Genomic DNA, 6000 nt, shown 5'->3' with positions numbered 1-6000 from the left:
CCATCTCTGCTGCTACTCCGTGCTGTGCATGTAACTGGGAACTTCTTGCCAATTTGGTACTTTCTGTCTGGAATTCTATATCCCATAACAGAACTTGTCTGTGGTCTCTGGAGTGATCGTTTGTGTACATAAGATCAACACATGAAGTAAGCTTTGTAACAAGTGAAGGAGTGTGAACCAGAGAGCTGACTTTGTATGATGAGATGACACATATTATCCAATTCTGCCATGCCTTTGTAACCTGATGGGAGGAAAACGTGCATATTTGCAGGACGTCAGTATTTCTGCTGTATATTATTAACAATTTATGTAGGCTGAGAAAGTTTCTGGAGAACAGGATCTGATGTCTACGTTTTCTATGGCATGTATCCTATCTATTTGAACTTGATAAAACCTGTAACTTTTTCAGAAGTTGTGTGACACAGCCTGGCTATAAGCAGCAGGGCATAGAAGGCATAGTGCATATGTAAGTTCTGTGGATATTTCACAAATACTGCATTTGAAGCTATGCTTTTGGTGAACTGTAGAAAGAAGACAATTTATTTGAAATAATTTTTACACATTTTATCATGAATAGAATTATCATGAATAGCCAGTGCGGGAATACAACAAAATAAATAGCATGAAAATTATTGAAAAATACCTTGATCTTACATTTCTGTTATTTAATTTTTTGCATGCACAAACTGAAACAGGAAAATATGGTTAGTGCCAGTGTGGAATGACTGGGACTTCAAAAAAGAGCCAGAAGCTTCACTCCTTGGCGACAAGAAATGGGAAGTTAGGAGAGAATGAAGTGACATACCAAGGAAAACTTTCTTCACAATTAAGGTTGTTGGGGTGGATGTGACATCACTGTCCCTGGAGGGCTTTAAGAACTGGTCAAACAAACATCTGTCAGAGATCACAACGTCAGCTGGGGCTGTGGAGAGTGGAGCAGGTCCCCTCTAACCTGCACTTCTCTGTCTCTGGGATTATTTCCCCCATTTGGCAGGTGGGAAGCTGGCACATGGAGGTCCTGGTTGAAGTCTCGGACAGGACAGCACACAAAGTGGTGCAGCCCAAATGTCATTCAACTTTTTAGAGTCTCTGGGCATTTTACAGCAGAAACGTCATGTCCATACTGCATATGAGCAGCATGCATTGCTTTGAAAGAGTTATCCCATCATCATTCTGCCCAGCCTGCCCAAATTAATCTCCACTATCCACTACTGTGGCCATCCCAACACACTCCACCAACAGCCCAGGTCCACCACAGCTCTTCAGCCTCTCCTTTGCATTTGCCGCACAGTCTTACAGCTTCTTCTTGTTGCTGGTGCCTCTGCTGAGGACTGGACCATAAAGTAATGCCCCAGGACCACCCTCATGCTGCAGAATCAAGCAAAGCAGTTGTGTAGGTCACAGAATTGTAGCAGTCTCTCTCACAGTACACACTGAGGGCAATTAAGGCTGCCCTGTTTGAGACACAGCTCCTCTCCCCTCCCAAGAGCGAGCTGATCTAGCTCAGTCTAGCTCAAGAGATTTTGATGGTGGCACTACCTGGCCATGTCCACACAGTCTGCTTCCAGAGTACGTCCAGAGTGCCCACTGGCAGCAGTGGTTCTCTCGCCTGTGCTCACTCCTGAACTGTGCTTGTGCATTGCCTGGGGACATGCGAGCTGACACGGGCCACAGCCATATTGGGGAAGGCATGAGCCCATTAACTAGTGTAGACAACTGAGTTCTCACACCTGAGGCCAGGCCCTGGCACTATTTAATTTGCTGTTATAGACACAACCTGTGTGGAGAGGTAGTGTACAACTTGGAGCTCCAGGCTCCCTTCTGGGCTGCCATGCCTGTGTCCAGGCCACTCCCAGCTTCTACCATTGTGGGACAGATGGTATGGCACCACCAGTCCAGTGTTGGTCTGGTGGTAGCTGAGGTATGTAGGCATTACAAAAGGTTGGTATAACCACCTCTGCTAGAATAATGGGATATACAGTCTCATATTGGGCCTGCAGCAGGGGACCTATGTGACTACATAAATTTGAAGAGATACAACTCCAGGATCCTGCAGGGTCTTGTCATTCAAAGAACCATTTGTGGAGACTGCGGGAAGGTCTCCTAGCTGAACATAAGACATTGCATATTCCAGAACATTGGCATCTTCAAAGGAGACAGACAAACAGCCAATTCCTCCCCAGAGGACACAGTCTGCCTTAATCTTTTTCATCATGGGTCTGGGTGATACAGGTCTTCCTGGACAGTAGTGTCCCACATCAGGGTTTCAGTCAGCCATCAAGCTCATGTGTTTAAAGAGCCGATGTTTAAAGATAGGCTTTATGCCCCTGGGTCCAAACACTGGAGCTCTTTGCATCCTCTACCAGCTGTACAAGGATTTTGAGGAGCCTGTTTCACATTGACACAGCAAGACAAGACTGCTTTTAAAATGACCCAGCAGCACTGCCTGCAGTGGCTGACCCCCAGAAGAAAGAGCACCCTGGAAAGTTTCCTGCAGCCATGTAGAATAAGCACTAGTATGAGAGTGCTCATGATCCCCTTCATTCCCTCGGGAATCCTTTCCTGTCCCCCAACAATCTAACCTGGGAGACAGTCACAGCCTGAAGAGTGTGTACTTCCAGAAGTCACGGGATCTCTGCAGAGTTTTTTTTTTGCACTACAGGCAAAGGTTTGGGTATCTCTAAAGTTTCCCCTCCTTTTCCCCAGATGCCCTTTTGATGCTGTTCATCCTGCCTGCACCCTGTGCTTTCTGGACCCCTTTGTCTACTGTGCTTATCTAGCACAGCCCTGTGACCTGAGGGGCCCAGGGTACAGGGAGAGTGTCACACAGCTTTAGCTGCACAAACATACCTGTTTTACAGCTTGAAAACAAAAAAAGACCCAACTAGGGCAAGTGGATAAAGGACAAACCAAGTAAACGATAGTCAAGGTCACAGTTGGAACCCAGAATGAAGGTCTGGGTTCCTCAGGGACTTGAATAAGACAATTGAAGATGGTTTCTCTGCCTCCCTTCCAGCAGCCTGGCCAGCATAGTGCTGGTGCCTCCTGCTTTGTACCAGCCTCTGCTGAGAGCTATAGGCTGGCCTTCCCACCATATAGCTTCATGCTGCTTAAGGCAGGGCTTGCCTTCAGCCAGGTCCCTTATGAACTACTGATTCTTTTCCTACTTCATGTTTCAGGACATCATGCTAGCAGTGAGCCCTCAGGTCACAGTGTTTGTGCAAACACTTGACAGCAAGGCTGTCACTTGGTTGTCCAAATGATGCTGAATTTTGGCCTTCATTTCACTTAAGGGGGCTTCTCTACAGTGTCCTTCAGATGGTCTCATGCCTGGTTCTAACCTTGAAATCAGAGCCTTGGAGCAGCTGATGCCAACATCTCATTAGAAATACTGATAGAGGCAATGATAGCAAGTGTGTCAGTCCTTGCTCAGATCTGGGGACATGCAAGAATTAGAGTAATTCAGGTTGGAAGGGACCTCTGGAGGTCACTAGTCCAAAATCCTGCTGAAAACAGGGCCAGCTGTGACATCAGACCAGGTTACTCAAGGTTTTCTTCAGCCTTCCAAAGATGAGGATGCACAGCCTCTCTGGGTAACCTGTTCCAGTGCTTGACTGTCCTCATGGTGAAAAAGATTTTCCTTATATCCAGTTTGAACTTCTCTTTTTTCAACTTATGTCTATTATCTCTCAGTCTCCCACCAATCACTTCCCCATAGGTCCTGGGGGAGCTGCTGTCGGGTTCCCTCACAGCATTGTCATCTCCAGGCTCAGCAACCCCAGTTTGTTCAGCTTCTCCTTCTGCATTCCTGGGGCAAGTTCTCCAGTCTCCTGACCATTCTGGTGTCCATCCATTGACCTCATTCTGGTTTAGGTATGTCTTTCTTTTCCTAAGAGGCCCCAAACTGGACACAGTATTCTAGATGTGGTCTAACAAGGGTTGAGTAGAGCAGGATAATAACTTCCCTTGATTTATTATCTATGCTTCTGCTCATATAGCCTTCTCTGCTGCTGGCTCCTGTTCAGCTTGCTGTCTACCAAGACGCCCAGGTCCTTTCCAGCAGAGCTGCTACTCAGCCAGTCAGTCCTCAGCCTGTATCATTGCAAAGGGTTCTTCCTTCCCTGGTGCAGGATTTTGCATTTGTCCTTGTTGAATTTCATAAGGTTCCTGTTAGCCCCTTCCTCCAGCCTGTCTAGGTCACTCTGAATAGTGGCTTTGCCCCTGAGTGTATGCACTGAACCCCCCAGCTCAGTGTCACCTGCAGACTTGAGTGCATTCTGTCACCTCCTCCAGGCCATTGATAAAGATGTTAAACAGGAGAGGTCCTAGGATATCCCTCTCCCCCTACTCTGCTTGTTATCAGGCTGTCCACCCATCCAGACCACAACATCCCAAACTGGATACAAGGATATTGTGGGAGTTAGTGTTGAAAGCCTTGCTAAAGTCAAGGTAAATTACACTCCTCTCTGCTCATGCACAAATCCAGTAAATGTATCATACAAGGCAATCAGAGTGGTCAGGCATGATTTACCCTTTGCAAATCCATGCTGACCGTTCACCTTCTTTTTCACTATGCTCTTGCTTAGATTGGTTAGGATTCTTGCAGGATTGGTTAGAGAAAACTTCTGGGCAGGATGGCAAAGAAGCAGGAGCCTGAAGGAGGTCAGTGTGAGTAACCTCTGCAGCACCTTGTAGCTTTAGACCACAGACCACAGGGAAAAGTGTCTCAGAGAGGGGAGCACATGGTTTATGTCTACTATGTGAGGAGTTGTAGTAAATAATGTTTCCCTGCTGTATCTTTGTAGCTGGTTCTAAAGTGGTCAGTGGATTGAGATTCCTTCACTATTGCAAACAGTCCTGGAGAAGGTGGGTCAAATGGATTAAAGACCAGTGGGCAAATGGAAGCAGGGTATGTGGAAACCCAAGTCTTAGGGAAATCATTAAAGAAAAAAGCCTCCTCTTCATCTCATCCCTTTGGATTGAGGGATATTATCTCTGCTTCCATACCAATGGTGTGAGCCTGCTCTTTCTGAAAGACCTGGTGTCCTCTGTTTCTTCCTGCTATTCAGACAGGCATCTGGAACCTTTCTACCCACCATCCTTCCCATAACTCCTGGATCATGAGCTGCTTGAGTTTCCCAAGCCCTGTGATAGTTCCTAACTAGAAAATTTTGCCCTCTTTGTACATATACAAATGAAGCTGGGAAGAGGGAAAGGAGAGCAAGACCTTGACAGTACAGTCCACTAGTTAGAACACACCTAGAAAGCAGAAGACACAGGCTCAAGTGTGTTCTCTAATAAGCAGTAGATGGTTTATGCACAGTAGCAGGTGAAACTGTGAACTTTGTCCTTCAGTATCTGGGGACTGACATTGTTTAAAAACAGGCTTCCCAGCAGAGTATTTTAGTCATTGACTTAGGGGGTTGGCATCAATACCCAAAGCCAAGGGAAGTTCCCAGCTGAGAATCCTGGGACAGTAAGTACCTGCGCACAGGGATCTGGAGGACAAATGTCTCCACAGAATTTCTCCTGATAGTTCAGCTACTCAATGTGAATCATAAACCCACAGATAATGGTCCTGGAAGGACCTCTGAGAGGCCAGCTAGTCCATTCCCATTGCTCTATCTGGATCAACTATGCTTTTGTCTTTTTCCTCTCTTGCCTACTCCTGAAGATTTCCAGTGGTGAACAGAATGGCAAAATACAGCACAGGAAGATGATCCACTACTATTCTTTGGGCTTTTAAAAGACACTGTTTAATTCAACAGCAAACAAGCTAGGCTCTTTCTTTGGTTCGATTATAGGCTAATTAAAAAAGGCACATGGTCTAATATTACACCATTCTTAATGCTGGTAAATATTTGATATAGTGCTTCAGAAACTCATATTGGAAAAACCAGTGATATGGAACTGGCACAGGAAAACACTAGCTAAGAATCATAAATGAAAGATAAATAACACCTCATAGCCTCTGAGTTGAAAGGAGGCGGCTATCATGTC

The sequence above is a fragment of the Ciconia boyciana genome, chromosome 21, assembly GCF_034638445.1.
Source record: "Ciconia boyciana chromosome 21, ASM3463844v1, whole genome shotgun sequence".
NCBI lineage: Eukaryota > Metazoa > Chordata > Aves > Ciconiiformes > Ciconiidae > Ciconia > Ciconia boyciana.
This window is presented reverse-complemented; position numbering follows the sequence as displayed.